At 47.8% G+C, this 17869-nt stretch overlaps 1 protein-coding gene across 7 annotated transcripts in view; it reads right to left on the reverse strand.

The window, feature by feature from the left end:
* The window catches only part of PDE4DIP (phosphodiesterase 4D interacting protein), a 213515-nt gene that overhangs the window by 147897 nt on the left and 47749 nt on the right, over positions 1–17869 (reverse strand). The gene's annotated exons all lie outside the window — the stretch shown is intronic.

Below are 17869 nucleotides of genomic sequence, written 5' to 3' on the forward strand. Positions count from 1 at the left end.
GAGAAAGGAATGAGCACAGGTAGGTTAGCAATCGGCATGCCATGCTCATCTCTGCATGGTCATCTCTGCCATGCTCATCTCTGCATGGTCATCTCTGCCATGCTCATCTCTGCATGGTCATCTCTGCCATGCTCATCTCTGCATGGTCATCTCTGCCATGCTCATCTCTGCATGGTCATCTCTGCCATGCTCATCTCTGCATGGTCATCTCTGCCATGCTCATCTCTGCATGGTCATCTCTGCCATGCTCATCTCTGCATGGTCATCTCTGCCATGCTCATCTCTGCATGGTCATCTCTGCCATGCTCATCTCTGCATGGTCATCTCTGCCATGCTCATCTCTGCATGGTCATCTCTGCCATGCTCATCTCTGCATGGTCATCTCTGCCATGCTCATCTCTGCATGGTCATCTCTGCCATGCTCATCTCTGCATGGTCATCTCTGCCATGCTCATCTCTGCATGGTCATCTCTGCCATGCTCATCTCTGCATGGTCATCTCTGCCATGCTCATCTCTGCATGGTCATCTCTGCCATGCTCATCTCTGCATGGTCATCTCTGCCATGCTCATCTCTGCCTTTCCGGTCACTGCCCCATCTTCAGATGCCTGCATCACTCCCTTTCAGCTCTCAGCGACTTCGCCTTCTGGATCACTGTTCCCTTCTCAAAAACCCCTACTCTTGGTGACTTAAACATACACGAAGATACTCCCTCAATGCCCTGACCAGTTCCCAACCTGACCCCTCACTTCCAATTACTTCATAGCCTCGAGAACCTTTCAATGGAATGTGTGGTCTCTGCACCAGCCGTACCAGCATTACCTGGGGGCATTTACCCTAGCCCACAGAGCCAGAATCCATCGCTTAACAGGATTTCCAGATAATTCTATGTACATTAAAGTTTCATAAGCAGTGCTTTGCATCCAGTCATTCCACGAAATAACACTTCCATAATATCAATTTGCGCATGTCATTCTCTGAATACCACCTTCCATCTTTACCCCTCACATCGTAAACTTCTAGGACATGTCTCAAAAAGCCTTCAATCCACTGACCCTACTATACTTTGAATGCAGCTTGCTTTTTGGGGGAAAAGTCCACTTTTCTTAGACTCCACTCCTTAGCTCCACAAATGCAGCTGCACGTGGCTGAAGACCAACACACCACTTTACTAACTCATCTCTCTTTGGCGTCAGATCGCAAATTGCCAGTGCATGCTGAACGTTGCCAGAAGAATGGCCCGATCTACCTTGTAAGAAGTAAAGCTGGAATGCTCCTTGAGAGAGAGGGTGAAGCTACACCATTGCATGCTCTTTGGACATGCTATCAGGTGGGCCTGCCCCTGGAGAAAAATCGACCGAAGTTGCAATGATGGGCTTGAACTTACAGAATAACCAGGGCAGGTGTGTGTAAAACAGCATGATCACCAGCCAGGGGTCTCTGAAGTTAGAATACCGTTCACGGGGTAAGGCTAGATCACATCCAGACATGTCCCAGTTCATAGCTTGCTTTCTCTTGAGATGAAATACTAATAAACAAGTAGCATGTGCACTGGACAGGCAAGGACATGGTAGTAAAAGTAGGTAATAATGATGTTTGGACGTTTCCATAAATTTGCCCCCATATACTATACTAGGGAGCCCTAGTGGTGTTACGAGTTGGGTTGCTAAATGCAAGGTCCGCATTTCAAAACCACCAGCTGCTCCTCGGAAGAAAGACGGGGCTGTCTACCCATTAAAAGTCACAGTCTTAGAAACTTATAGAGGCAGTTCTAGCCTGTCCTATAGGGTTGCTATGAGTCAGCATCAGCTTGATGGTAGTGACTTTGGCTTGGAGTTTTGTTACTTTACTTTATTCATGGATATATTTGCTGCCTACATGAATACATGTGAAAGGGCTTCAAAGAGTACATGGGGAAATGGAACTGAAAGACAATGCAATGTTTGCATGGACTTTTTGAAGCTCCCTCTTCAATGAGAATGACTCCCTAATTTTTATCTCCAATCCTCTCACCAGAATTCCAAACTTATATATTCAATTGCTTACTCCATATGGCCAGTCAAATGTCTAACAACTCTCTAAAGAACAAAAGAGCCACGATTGAACTCCCATTCCTCACTCTCCAATCTGCTTCACCCAAAGCCTGTCCTATCTTGATTAATTACAACCCTATTCTCCCACTTGCTTAGGTCACAATCCCCAGTGTCTTCCTGAATTCCTTGCATTCTCTCACATTCCTCATATAATCCATCCCCAAACCCTGTTAGTCCTTCCTTCCCCCTTCACACAGCAATGGCGAGGACCATTGTGTCCCATGTGGATTACTGCAGAAATAGATCACCAGCCTAGTCTCCTTACTGGCTTGAGTCTTCACCTTTATACAGCCTATTCTCAATACCATAGCCAGAGTGATCTTTTCGAAAGGCCTATCAGACTCTCCTTTGTTGGATCACTCCACTGCTCAAGCACCTTCAATGCTTTCCCATGTGACTTAGAGTGCAAATGACCTGCAAGGGCCCATCTGATTTGCAGTAGCCCCATTACCACTAGGGCCTCACCTCCCAGCATTCTTCCCCTTTCTATACTCTCTAAATTGTTTACTCAATTCTGCCCCAGTCAAAAAAGCTTTCCTGCTGTATCCTCTGCCTGGAATACACTTCCACCAGCTAGCCATCTCTTCAACTTGGAGCTTAAAATTGCTTTTCTACAGTGTAGTCATTTTGGAAAACACTTTGGAAGTATCTTATAGATTTAAATATTATGCTTATTATATGACTTAGCAATTCCACAACTAGATATTTACCCAAAAGAAATAAAGCAAAGACTTGTACATGACTATTCAGAGCAGGTTTATGGGTTCGCCATAAGTGAGAATCAACACACCAACAATATGGACGGTCACTAAGACAACACGCTACTGATCATGAAACAGAGAGAAAAGCAAATTGTGTTATATCCAGACAATAAAACACCCCTCGACAGTAAAAAGGACCCGCTGACACAAACAACAGGGAGGAGACTCAAACATCATACGCTAAGTGAACGAAGCCAGGCACCAGAGTCTACATGATGTGTGATTGCGTTGACATAAAACTCGAAAGCAGACCAACCTTCTCAATAGACAGAAGGTCTGTCGGCGGTTTCCTGCAGCCAGAGGCACAAGAGGACTGATACCCCAGGCACCCGGGGCAACTTCCGAGGGTGAGGACACTGGTTCATATATGGCTGTGGTGCTGCTCACTACATGGGTGCGCACATGTGTTAAAACTCATCAAACTGGCTACAGAGCCCACTAGCCCCCGTGGTTCTCGAGTGGACTCTGGCTCCTCGTGACCCCAGGTGTTGACCTACAGTTGGACTGTACTTTACAGGCTTTCCAATAATTGATTTTTAAAGAAATAGAGGGGCCTCTGGGGGGACTCACACTGCCAACCTTCTGGTTAGCAGCCAAGCGTGTGAGCTGCTGACGGCAGCCAGGGACTCCTCACGCTCATTACAAATGATCTAACCAACAAGATGGAGGAATGCAGATGCGGCCGAGGAAGTAGCTGAGCAATCAGTGGACTACAAAGGAGGAACTCCACACGGAGACCCCCAACCTGGAAGGGTTTCATTTCTTCGTTCAGCCTCGAGGGCGATAAACGCTGTGAATATTAAACCCAGAAACACCCGCGCGCTCATGGGGCAGTCTCGTGTTTGTGTATCTCTGTCTCCAACCTTTCTCTTCCAGAATTGGGAGGATGCACAATGGTCAGGCTCTGAGGCAGCCCAGGATCTGACTCCTAGTGTTCACGTCTTCCAGGAGTCCTGTGGAACCTCCGCCTTTCCTCACTAGATGATGGGAAATAGGACAGGATGCTGTGCGGTGATTATTTCTAGGTATATGAGCTGTAATACTCGCCTGGCTAGCAGACTTGCTCTGGAGCAGTGGTTCTCCACCTGTGGGTCGCGACCCCTCTGGGGGGGTGGTCAAACGACCCTTTCACAGGGGGCACCCAATTCATAACAGTAGCAAAATTACAATTATGAAGTGGTAACAAAAATAATTTTATGATTGGGGTCACCACCACATGAGGAACTGTATGAAAAGGTTGCGGCATTAGGAAGGTTGAGAACCACGGGTCTAGCTTCTCATCATTAGACATAGTAAGAAGAATCATGGGCCATGTGGAGGAAAGTCTTGTGGCAAAAAACCAGGGCCTCAAAGTGGTTCCTTCTGGTTAGACTCTCAGCTTAGTAGGAAAAACAAATTCTCAGCACCAGGGGTCAAACTAGAATGAACCCGTTCGAAGCCCTGAAAGTAACTACTGTGAGAAACCTCCAGCCAACAGCCAGCAAGAAGCCATCAAAGAGCCAGAGGCCCAACGCCACCCTTCCCAGGAATGAATTCTGCCAACAGCATGGTGAGCTCCAAAGCAGATTCTTTCCTAGACAAGCCTCCAGAACGCCACTCGCCCCACACCTTGGTTATAGCCTGGCAGACACTAAGTAGAGTTTAGTATGGACTTGTGCCAACCAGAAATGATAACAACACGTCATATATGTATAGGCTGTTTTAAATGTCATTTTCTAAAAGAGGTTTCTCTTGATCTCTCTAATATTGAGAACTGTCCTCTGCTCTTGTACTTTTAAATCCCTTGCTGTCCTCGTTCACACAGTGGTGGGTATCCCCTCTTGTCACCCGGATGAGGAGGCAGCTGCCCATTTGGAGCCCGGGTGGCACTGTGGCTAGGCGTTGGGCTGCTAACCATAGGTCAGCAGTTCGAATCCACTAGCTGCTCCCTGGGAGCAAGACAGGGCTTTCTACCACCATAAAGAGTTCCAGTCTCAGAAACCCAGTCCTGAAGTGCCGCCGGGTCATCATCGATTCAATGGCAATGAGCTTGGTCTTTCGGATCCTGGTCCACACGTCTCTCCCACCCCCACCTGAAGATGTATCACTTTCCAACGTTCTGCATCTTTTATTTATTTATATTTATTGTTGATTGCCTGGCACCCTGTGTTAGACTGTTAGTTCCACAGGGGCAGGGATGCTTGCTTGTTTTGTTCATTGATTCGTTCCAAGCACTTCCAACAGATTCTGGAACATGGTAGGTACTCAATAAATATTTTTAAATGATTGGCGTCTAATTCAGACTTAAACTAGGACCTCCCGATTCACATTCTCCACCCACACAGAGAATAGCTAATTCTGTCCCACATTAAGATGTCATGGAGCTAAAATCTACTAAATCACATCAGACACTTTTCTTTTCCCAAACTGAAAAACCCTAAGTTCATTGCGTTTATGAGAATAGGTTCATTTACTAATGTTTAACTTTGGTTTGGCTATTTCTCAATTTTCTCAGAATTTCTGGAGTTCCAGACAGGGCTCAGCACACGTCTGACAGGGCAACCTGGTTTCTGTTACAGTCCACATGGCCAATTGCACCTGCTTTACCAGAAAAACAAAGCCGGTGCTACCTTTCCCGGCCGGTTCTTCCTGCCTCAATCTTGGTGAGAGCCCGATGAAAATGGATATCTTTTTACTAGCTCTGCCTTTTCGCTTCAGTATTCAGACTTTAATACAATGCTGAGTTATTCACTGAAAAAAACATCATTTGCATTTGAAATGATGCCTAACTCTAAGAATGTGCCCAGGCCTGGCTTATTAGGCCACGTAGCTGCTGGGACACCGGGTACATTCTCTCAGTCTACTCTGTGCAAAATGCATTGGGCTAGAGTGTGGTTGAGAGTAAATGGTTCCAATATGCACACACGGTGTCAGGCACACCACTTCCTCGTGCACAGGGCTTAAAGGGAAAGCATTAAGCATTTATTCTCCATGTAGTGGATGGGATGAAACAGGCCAAAAGACAGAAAGCACCCAAGCGTAGGGAGTAGATTGATTCCCAAAGGTGGGGCTAGTTCTGGATCTAGAGATCTCTCTTGGAGATCAGTAGCCTAGAAAAGGTTACAGAGGAGTCATGGGGTTAAGCTTTTCTCATGAATGTTTGTCTTCTTACAGCTCCTGAAACCCCGAGGAAGGAAGGGAAAGGAGAAGAAAATGGGCGAGTGAAATTAGGAAGGTAGCGGCGGAAAGCCAGAATCAGGGTTGAGAAAGCCTAAATCATAATGCTAGGTCCAATTGATATTACCACCTTCTAACTACTAGCAACTCAACTCCTTCCATCGAGTCAATTCTGACTCCTAGTGACCATCCAGGACAATAAAGAAATATCCCCGTGGCTTTCTTTATGGGAGTGGAAAGCCTCCTCTTTCTCCTACAGCATGCCTGGTGGTTTAGAACTACTGACCTTGCTGTTAGCAGCCCGACACCTAACCACTCCATCACCAGGACTCCCCTTGTAATATACTTCCCACTATTGAAGCAATGCTGACTCTAAGGGACCCTGAAGGACAGGGTGGAACTGCACCTGTGAGTGTTGAAGACTCTACCAGAGTAGAAAACCTTCTTTCTCTTGTAGAGTGGCTGGTGGTTTCCAACTGTTGACCTGTGGTTAACAACCCAACATGTAACCACTACGCGTCCCGGGTCCTAGTCAAACTACTGTAAAGCCATTGAAATAGGCCCCTTTAGCTGGTCCCTCAGAGCCAAGCTTCGCTTTGGCCAGAGGAACCCTCCACTCTCCTCTCAGTTTTGCAGAAGCTATAGCAGAGACTGGTTGCTACTAAACCGGTGCAGGGCCAGAGAGAAAGCACAGAGCTTAGAAAGGAGGTTGCTCTTAGGGATCTGCTCCTCTGGGCCCACAGGCCAGCCCCTACTTTTGATTGGTGGGCCAGAAAGACCCTGGGTTGAGAGTTCTTGATTGTAGAGCAAAGCAACGAGGCCCCTCCCTTGCCGTCCGGCGACATGCAGGCAGGACTGGGATGACTATGTTCATGGGAAGCAGACACTGTGCTTGGTTAGAGCGAATCAGGAGAGGGAGGTCAGGCAAGGTAACTATGAAGGAAGAGGTCACTTGCGTGGCCTCAGGGAGACCTGGGAGAACTCATCTGCTTCCCAGCCCAGGACTTCAGGCCTCCTGTTGCAATGTGAGTCCCAGAACCTTCACGCTGGCAGCCTCCTTCCACGGACTCAGGTGCCTCCGAGGAGGGCTTCCTCTCCTGGAGCCTCTGTGTGGGCGCTCGAAGGCCCCGAGTGTGTGAAGAGGTGGCTTTATGGCCACAGGGCCTTGCAGGAGCTTGGGAGAGGAAAGGCTGGCATTACAAGGCAGCCTGTGCCTTTCAATCTCTCCCCACCTCTTCAGTCCAAGTTTCCAAATAACAGGGATGCTAACTGCCCAGTGCGGCCCAAAGTCCCTGCTAAAGTTCCCTGGCAAAAAGCCACCCGACTGTCCCTAAGCTCTCCACAGAACGGTATGTACCAGCTCGGATCGCTGCCTTTGGTGTGGGGGTGGATTAGCTGCTATTTAACATGATAGGGTGGGCTCAGTTCCAGATTGCACCAGCCTCCACTCTGTGCCTTCTCAAGATGTAATAAATAAAACAATATTAAGATGATCCAGAGTAAAACTGCCCTGCAATTTCAGGGTTTACAGCCCTGAAAATAGTCTCATTAAAAAAAATCATTTTTATTGGGAGCTTTTAATAGCTCTTCTGACCTACCATACACCGATTGTATCAAGCATACTTGTACATATGTTGCAATCATCATTTCCAAAACATTTTCTACTTGAGCCCTTGGTATAAGCTCCTCTTTTTCCCCTCCCTCCCCCACCTACCCTTCTACCCTCGTGAATCCTTGTTCAATTATATATTATTTCATATCTTACACTGTCCATTGTCTCCCTTCACTCACATTTCTGTTATCTGTCCCCTTTGGGAAGGGGGCTATATGTACAACCTTGTGATGGGTGCCCCTTTTCTCCCCTTCCCCCTCCCTAGCCATCCCTCTCCCCTCCCACTACCCCCACTACTGCTCCTATGGGGTTTATCTGTCCTGAATTCCATGTGTCATGAGCTCTCATCTGTACCAATGTGTGTTCTCCAGTTTAGCCAGATTTGTAAGGTAGAACTGTATCATGGTAGTGGGGGCCGGCAGGGGGGGGGAAGGATTCAGGAACTAGAGGAATGATGTGCGATTCATCTGTGCTATTCTGCACGTTGGTTGAATCATCCCTTCCTTATAACCCTCTGTGGGGGGATATCCAATTGTCTACAGATGGGTCTACAGTCTCCACTCCAACCGCCCTCGTTCGCATCCACGTAGTTGTTTGTGTAGGATCTTTTGATCCCATCGACACCTGATCCCGTCAACACCTCATGATCACCCAGGCTGGCGTGCTTCTTCCATGTGGGCTTATTTGCTTCCCTGATGGATGGCTGCTTGGTTAACCTCAAGCCTTTAAGACCCCAGACCCTATATCTTTTGATAGCTAGGCACTCGCTTGACCACATTTGCTTATGCACTCATTTTGTCTTCAGCGATTATGCCAGGAAGATGAGTATCAAAGAGTGCCAGGTTATCAGAGCAAAGTGTCCTTGTGTTAAGGGGGACCTTGCGTAGAGGCCCAAAGTCTATCTGATATCTTAATACTTTAACATATAAATATATGTACATTGGCCTCTGTCCCTTTCATTATAAATTAATATATTTACATATATGCATGTTTATAGAACAGCTTCATTTTTCCATATGTACCACGGCCTTATTATCTGTGAAGTTTAACTTGTGGCTGTGCAGCCATGAAGCCGGCAGTTTGAAACCACCAGCCGCACTGAGGGAGAGACATAAGGCTCCCTATTTCCTGTAAGACTTACAGTCTCCGAAACCCACAGGGGCAGTTCTACCTGCCCTATGGAGCTGCCAGGAGTCAGAATCAACTCCATGGCAGTGAGGTTGGTTGTTTGGGGGGGGGGGGGAGTTTAGAGATGGCACGGCAAAGGCAGGAAGGGATGCAAAAACCATATGGACGAGACCCCGGGGTCAGAGTGGGTCAAGGAGATGGGGACGGGGGCACACTGTTTCCTTTCAGCAGCGGGCAGAGGCAGGATGTCGTACCATTTATCTGTGAATTCCTTTAGCCTCTCTCTGCTGCTTCTGCTCAGCTATGAAATGGGGAAGGCAGACTAACTTCTGACAAAATGCACTTTGGTGTTATTGGACACCAAACCCAGAGAGGGAGAATGGCCTCCGGGATTCCAGTCTGAGCTTGGCCCACCAATGTGCTGTGTGGTGGAGGTTAGGCAAGTCCCTTTACCAGCTGCGTCTCAGGGTCCTGATGTTTAAACTGAAGGTTTTATCCATCACGGGGAGCTAGGGCAACAGGGGATAAGAACTCTGCACTATGTTTTGCAACCTTTCTCTTGAGTCCAAAATCATTTTAAAACTAAATGATTCCTGAACTGGAAGGGTGCGATAGGCTATTGCTAAGAGCTCTAGCTCAAGCAGGTCACCCCCTGCCTTTATTTCTCTCCCGTTCTCTCCGGCTATCCAAGCACAAAGCCGGGCAGAGTTTGGCCCTACTCCTCCGGCCACAGACGAGCTGGGTGGTGGCTCGCCCCCAGCAGAAACCCACGTCTGCTTTTTCCCCTAGCCTCCCTCGACTGTGGGCGAAACCAAATCCTCCCCCAAAGCGCATGGAAGGCACCCTCCCCCCACTACCCAATTTGTTTCTGCAAGCAAGTAAAGTCATGCAGTCCAGAAAGCGGCTCTGGCAGCTTAGAGCATAGCTGCTTTCCCCTAGTCACTAGGCGAATTATAGCTCCCGCTACCTGGTAACAGCACGAAATTCCCTGACATTGGCTCACAGCTCTAAAGCCATCTCAGCGCTGCTGGCACCTCCCCTCCTGAGAGCCAGGGCAGGGGGAGGGAGGGGGGGCACTACCGAAGCTGGAGGTGAGCTCACAAAGAGGCTGGAACATTTGTATCAACTCCTCAGCCAGCCCTCTGCTTTTGATGCATAAACAATCACAGCTCCACCTGCCACCCCGCCCCAACCCCACGTACACAGGTGACTTGTCTCAGTCAGAAGTCTGTCTGTCTCCTTGGTTCCTTTGCCTCAACCTTCCCAACCTATCAATCCCCAAACCGCCCAGTTGTTTCTGCTTCTGAAAATGTCTCAGAGCAGGACGCCCCCGGCTGCTTCTGTGGCATGGCCCTCATGTAGGCCCTTGTCATCTCGCCCGACCGTTCACTTGTCCTGACTCCCTTGTCTGCCTTGAATCCATCTTCCCCAGAGCCACTAGTGAGACCTAGCATGTCCTGTGCTGCTAAAAGCTTCTTCATGATAAAGTATACACAGCGTACAGTGACCTGAAAGGACCGTGCCCTGCGTGTCCTTCAGCCTCATTCTAAGCCTACCCATCTCCACAGAGTCGACTCCAAATCAGAAGCGGGTAGCCTCCTCTTTCTCCCAGTGGATTTGAACCTCTACCCTTGAGGGTAGCAGTCAAATGCTTATCCAACAGCGCCACCACGCTACTAGTACTTACAATTGAGCAACATGAAATCATTTCTAATTCAGTTCACATACCATGCAGGCTTTGCTTATAGCTTGTTTGAGCAGCGTTCTCCTTCCACCCCACCACCCACTGACTAGCCAGTGCTCACCCCACCTACAAGTCCAAGCCCCCAGATGATTGCCTAAGGGCTTCTTTGTAGATTTTTCTTCCATTGACTCTTTTCATTGAGGTTAGAGACGCCTTCTTTGAGTTCCCTTATACTTGGTGCGTTTTTCTGTTATTGCTATGTATTCTTCATCTCTGAATTCCCAACAGCAGCAGAGTATCTGCGGTAGGTACTCAACAGCCCCTGGACAAGATGGATGGACACACTAGCTGCAAGAAAGAGCTCCAACACAGGAACAACTGCGGGGATGGCACAGAGCAGGCGGCAATTTGTTCTGTTGCACCCAGGACTGCTGTGAGTCGGAGCCGACTCGATGACGCCAAACATCAACAACGGATAAAGGCGTGCACGCAGCGTGCCCCCGGTCGTTCACATGTATCCCTTCTGAACGCACACTTGTGTCTTTGAGAGTGGCAGGGTACTTCTGATGGTTATTATGTGATTTATACATGGGAAAGGAAAAGAGAAAAGAGGCAAACTGGTAAGCGATCCCAAATCTTAATATTGAGGGAAAAGATACTGATTGTGGAGTACAAGACTGCCCACGTGAGACCGTCCAGTCATCTGGCTTCTCCGGATAATTTTGTCACATAGTTAAAAATATGTATTGAGGGCTGACTATGTGCTAAACATTGCTCTGAGTTCCACTCCTTGGCTCATTCAATCCTCCTCCAAAACCCTAGGCAGTAGCTGCTACTGTACTTGCTCAGGCTCGCAGGGATATCACTGGCCCAAGTTAACATAGATAGTGGGCAGTGGATTCTATTCTAGGTCAGCGTAATGCATGGCTTTTAACTTCTAAACCAGAACAGCAGAATAGTCTCAAAATGCACTGTTCTCTCGTCAATCAGGGGTCACAGGAACTCTTTAGGACAGGGTTGAACTGCACCTGTGGGTTTCTAAGACTGTGATACTTTACAGAAGTAGAAAGCCTCATCTTTCTCCCAATGAGTGGCTTGTGGTTTCAAACTGCCAACCCTGTGGTTAGCAGCCCAATGCATAGCCACTACTTCCCTAGGGGCTCTGTTCCAGATCGAGGGCAGAGCGATTGAGAAAATTTGGTAGACAAGTGAACTCAATAGCGTGCTCATCCTGAATTGAAATTCTTAGCTATAGAAGTATGCTAGGTATAAACCTCAGTGTTTGCTCTGGAAAAATATCATCCCATGTCAAAAATGAGAAAGCCATAAATAACAAATCAAAATACTTTTCACTCCGACCTGCAGCACAACCTTCTAACGTCAATTGTTAGAAGCAACCTTCTAACGTCAATTGTTAGGAACACCGATGCTCTTTGATCCAGGACGACAAGACTCAAATGTCTTCTGACCCATTCGCTATTAGATCTGGCCCTGTCAGGTTTTAAACGAAGTTCTGAAAATGAGCTTTTAAAACAACACTTGTCAATGACAAATGCACATAGGTTTACTAAACACATTCTAAGTAAGCAGTCATTTGGGAGCCAAAACCCAGTTGGCGGTGGTCATGTTTGTGCTGTTGGGAAATGGGGTGTTAACCACATAGTAGTGGATTTCACGAATTCCAGGGCCAGGCATGTTGCTGGTGGTGGGGCACAGCGGCTCTCAGGCGAAGATGTGAAATTAGATAATCAACAACAAGGACGTGAGCCAAGTTACCACCCAGAAATTATTCACCAGAGCAGCTGCAGTCCAGAAATGCCCGCCAGCCGGCCTCCCGAGGAGAGGGCCGTACTCAGCTGTGGACCTTGAGCATCTCCTCACTTTCTTTGCTCCAGCATCAGGAGCGACTGTGCTCCCGCTGCAATAGCTTCTCTTTACAGCTTCAAAATCACCTTCCCAGAAAACGGAACCTTCAATTAACGTGTGCTGCCAAGAGGAGGCAGTGGTGCCTAGTCATGCAGGTTGGATCAGTCATGGTGCAGAAGACAGACGGCAATCCACGCGTATAGAGTAGAACTGTACTCCACGGGGTGTCCCATGGCTGAGCTTTGGGGAGTGGATCATCAGGTCTTCTGAGGAGCCTTTGGAGGGACTCGAACTTTCAACCTTCTAGTTAGCAGTCAAGTTTGTTAACTGTTTGTACCACCGAGGACTCCAGTGTGGATATACGCCCCAATCTGTGGGAGCTAAAGGTAAATGGACTCTTCCTAAACAATTTACAAGAAGCTGGAGCTTAAAGAATAGTTTAATTTCCGTTTTTAATGAAAACTGAACAGTCTCACAGAACCAATTTTTACGTAGCAATTAGCACACTTTTGTTAATCTATGACCAAAACCCTACGTAGCCCTGATGACTTAGTGGGTAACAGATTGGGCAGCTAACAAGGTCAGCAATTCAAACCCAATAGTTACTCCTCGGGAGAGTTGCTGTGGTTTCCAAACGCCACAGGACAGAGCAGAACTGTCCCCTTTGCGTTTCCGAGGCTGTAAATCTTTCGGAGACCCAAAGAGTTCATCCTTCTTCCGAGGAGTGGTAATGATTTCCAAACTAAAAACCAAACCCACTGCCGTCGAGTTGACTCCAATTCATAGTGACCTGACTGGACACAACAGAGCTGTCCGTCGGATGGCCAAGGCTGTAACTCTTGATGGAAGTGCCTGGTGGGCTCAAAACATGGACTGTTGGGTGAGCTGCTGAATGCTTAACCACTGTGCCACCAGCGTTCCTTTATTAATCTCAAAAACGCAAAACCAAACTCAGCGCCAGAGAGCCGATTCTGACGCATAGAGACCCTATAAACTGGAGTAGAACTGTCCAGTGGGTTTCCAGACTGAAACTCTGTAGCATGCCTAATCGTTCCCCCATGGAGCACCTGGTGGTTTTGAACTGCTGCTCTCTGGTTAGCTGTCCCATAGCTAACACTCTGTGAACTAGATCCGATTCAGTGGCAGAGAGTTTGGTTTATTAACCTATATGAGTACAATCCTCAAGTTTATTTCTGTGTTCTCTGACTAGCTTGACAAAGGGAGAAACAACTCTCTCTTTTAGCTTACTTACTTTGAGGTTGATACGCCTATGTTTACACAACTCTACAGCTCTTACACCTTCTTTTCCTCTCTCTTTAAAAATCCTTTTATTGGGGGCTCTTACAGTTCTTGTAACAATCCACACATCAATTGTATCAAGCACATTTGTACATAGGTTATCATTTTCAAACCATTTTCATTCTACTTCAGTCCTTGGCATCAGCTCTTTTGCCCCTCCCTCCTGTACCCGCCCCTTATTGTAAACCCTTGATAAATTATAGATGATTATTCTTTTCATATCTTGCACCATCCGCTGTCTCCCTTCACCCACGTTTCTGTTGTTCATCCCCCGAGTGGTGTGTGGGTGTGTGTGTGTTATATGTCAATCATTGAAAACAGTTCCCCTTTTCTCCCCCCATCTTCCCCTACCCTCATGGTATCGCTATTCCCATTGCTGCTCTTGGGGGTGGGGGTGGGGATGGGTCCTAGCTGGATTTATAAGGTAGACCTGGGGTCATAACAGTAGAAGCATTAAAGAACTAGAGGATGCTGTGTGTTTCATCAGTGCTATACTGCTCCCTGGCTGACTGGTCCCTTCCTTGTGACCCTTCTGTGGGGGGATGTCCAGTTGTCTACAGATGGGCTTTGGGTCTCCATTTGGATGCCCTCATGCACATTGATATAATTGTTTGTTTTGGATCTTCTGATGCCTTATACCTGCTCCCGCCAACACCTCGTGATCACACAGGCTGGTGTGCTTCTTCCATGTGGGCTTGTTTGCAGCCTTGCTAGATGGCCGCTTGTTTAACTTCAAACCTTTAAGACTCCAGATACTATATTTTAAAATTTTTTACCTTACACCTTGTCTTTTAAACTCCTTGTAGCTTCTGTACAGTTAAGGATTATATCTACTATTTTAGTCTCTCCCTCAATCCTCTACCCAAAGGAGGACGAATGACTTGCAAAGATAAAGACAGTGCTCACTCCCTGGCTCTCCTCTCCTCCAGTTCCCACATTCCCTTTCATCAGGGTATTCACAGACAAATGCTGATGGCTCCTCACTGACTGTTCACTCTGAAATGCAAAGATTGCCACAAAAATCTACAGTGGCAGAATACATGCAACAATGAAATAATTATGATTCACATGAGATTCATGATATATACGCTCCATAAAGATTTGCACTCTTGAGAAGAATCATACAGACACCACCCACACTATTGCAGATTCAAACTCAGTTGGGTTCAAGTTGATAACTTGACTAATTTTAAAGATGAGTCCTTTTACACTGAAGAGAAATCAGGGTAAGTTTGGTAACAGAACAGGCCTCTGACTTCTTTTTGGTAGCACCTGACTTGCTATGTGAGGTTACACACAACACCCTAACTGTCTTGTCATCAACACTGCTGCTAAGGAAGCTTCCTAACTCCTGAGGCTGAGGTGTGAACAGCCAGGGTGAACGGAAGGCGCATGTGTGGGGACACAACGGTGAGGTTTTAAAGAGTCAAACCACGACCTCATTTTAAATATCATAATAACAACCAAGGATCCTGGATAGAGCTGTGGTTGATGAACACAGCAGCCAACCAAAGTGTCAGCAGTTCAAAACCACCAGTTACTCCTGGGCAGAACTATGGGGCAGGCTGCCTTCATAAAGATCATGGAAACCCTATGGGGCAGTCCCATTCTATCCTATAGGGTGGCATTGAGTTGGGATCAACTTGACGGCCATGAGTTTTTTGGTTGTGACCACTGACTCATAGTAATATAATTACTGTCCTTCTCCTGTGTGTATGATACTGTGAAATTTATAAAATGCTTTGATATTATCTTCTTCGTAAATGTTAATGGTTTCCATTTATGCATTTTGTCATCAAATAACTTTCAGTATCTCTAGTGCTGTGTACTCTTAAAGCCACCTCTACAGGGGTTGGAAGAAGTCAGGGAGGTTAAATAATCTGCGCTTCCTGTTCCTCCTTAGAGTGTACTAGTGCATCATAGTGGCGCAGTGGTTAATGTGTTCAGCTGCTCACCACAAGGTTGGTGGTTTGAGCCCACCAGCCTCTTCATGGCAGAGTGATGAGGCAGTCGGCTTCTGTAATGATTCATTGTTTTGGGAACCCAGTGGGGGCAGTCCTGCTCTATGATGTAGGGTTGCTAAGAGTTGGAATTGACTTGATGGCAGTGGGTATCATGTGATAGACGACTTTCAGCTAGAATGCTGATGATTAATCATGGCTGTCTGATTTTAATTATACATCTTTTTAAAAATTGCTGTGGAGTTGATTGCCACTCATGGTGACTTCGGGTGTATCAGAATAGAATCGGTTGGCGAGGGTTTCCAGTGACTCACCAGGCTTTCTCCCAAGGAGAAGGCCTCTGGGTGAACTCAAGCCCCAGCCGTTCACCTAGGAACCATGCACTGCCCAGGAACAGCCACGCTCTTCCTGCTTCTCAAATGATCACAGCTAAGCCGGAGAGGCCCTCTAAGAGGCAGACTGAACAGAAATGCGGTGACAGGGGAGAGGAGAGATGTGCAGTAGTTTGAGATGCCTTAGTGTCAGTACCTGCCTGGCTACTTGGCTCACATTTACAACATGTTCAAGGTAGAGACAGGGTCCCATCCTTCTCCTATAGGGGACAAGTGGGAATACGAAATGTAACAAAAGATGCGGCATGTGACAATGCGCTGTTACCCGCTCTTCCCCCGGACCCTGCGCAGGTCCTAGAATATATATCACCGATTACACTTCTCTGGGACGGCCACAGTGCTCTTTCACACCGCACCCAAAGTGTTCCCGGAAGACTGCTTCCTGGGCCTGTGGCAGTAGACAGGGAGACCACAGGACTCAAGCAACCATTTGATTAACCAAACCAAACTCACTGTCGTAAATCTAGCTTAAAAAAAAAATCCCACCTCTCCTTCAAATGATTTAGGATTTTTTTTCCTACCCTGCTTTGGAGACTGGTAAGGGGGACGTTTTTCCCTCTCTGCTAAGTGAACATATTTATTCCTTGTTCCTAACCCGAGGCAAACCTGCCCCTCCTGCTCCTCCTTGCTTCGTCTCCCTGAGTTACCAAGTCCTCTCACGGGGTGAATTCTCCACCCTGGCTGCTCCAGCGAGGTCCGTTCTCTGGCCACACCAAACCAAACCAGACTCCCTGTCATCAGAGAAACCCTCTCGGACAGGGCAGAACTGCCCCTGTGAGCTTTTGAGGCTGTAACTCTTTAAGGGAGTAGAAAGCCCGTCTTTCTTCCACCGTGTGGCTGGTGGTTTTGAACTCCTGGTCTTCAGGTTCGCAGCCTAAAGCTATCCTCATGGTGACTTCATGTGACTTTGTCGTAGCAAACGCCACTCTGCCACCGGGGTTCCTCCTTATAGTCACCCGGATGACGAAAAAGAAGTCTGGTCTAAATTCAGGGAAATTAAGGTAAAATGTGGAATTTCATGCCAGCGAGGAGACAGATGACATCCCCCAGACTGAGCTACCTGATCCATGATACACCCACGCAGGCCTTAGTGCTTCTCGGCTTCTTCTGGTGACACACAGCCAATGGAAATGTGTGCCGGATTTTTGGGATAGAGTGCTGGGCCGGCCCTGTGCGTGACGGCCACTTCAGGGCCTGCTTGCCCAGATACGAAGAAAACCGAGGAAGTCAACAGTGTGGTAACCAGTTAGGAAGCTTAATCCTTGTCACCCTTGTAGCGTCACTTAATGTCCTCTTACCAAGATGCTGTCTCATCTCACCCTCTGCTCAGCCAATCCGCTGCGTCATCCTTCCCCTCTCAACTAATGCACTGACCCATCTATCAAGGCCGCCTTTCCTTGTAGGGAAGCCACCGTGCCGCTTCCCATCACACCTTGCGCCAAGGTCTAGTCCATTTGTGCCCTCTTCTTCGTTCTAAGATGAACAAGCCCTAGGTCTTAAGAGCTGACCTGCAGGATTATTTTCAAAAGTAAGCATCTGCCGCCCCCCCTTTTCCTTCGCATGGTCATCGCCCTCGTCCCCACTGCACCCCACTGCTAGAAGGGACCTTTTTAAAACAGCGACTTCCCCCACTCCCGCCTCCCTCTGCTGACTTAGAAAGGCTGGGATGAGGCAGGGAATGGACGTCAGACCTGCCCACCACCCCCTACCCGCCCCCTGGGGTGATGGTGGCACACCTGCCACGCCAGAGTTTGCAAGGCTCTGATTTCAACCATCTCCTTGTTCCTCCTGAGAAGGGAAGTAGAAAACAGACACCTGGGGGTGGGGGTTGGGGGTGGGGGTGAAACAGGCTCGTCCAAGGCCACAGGACATCACAGTGACCAGCAGGCCTGGACAGCACAGCCCAGGCTCAGAAGCG

The sequence above is a fragment of the Tenrec ecaudatus genome, chromosome 1 (genome assembly GCF_050624435.1).
Source record: "Tenrec ecaudatus isolate mTenEca1 chromosome 1, mTenEca1.hap1, whole genome shotgun sequence".
NCBI classification, from domain to species: Eukaryota; Metazoa; Chordata; class Mammalia; order Afrosoricida; family Tenrecidae; genus Tenrec; species Tenrec ecaudatus.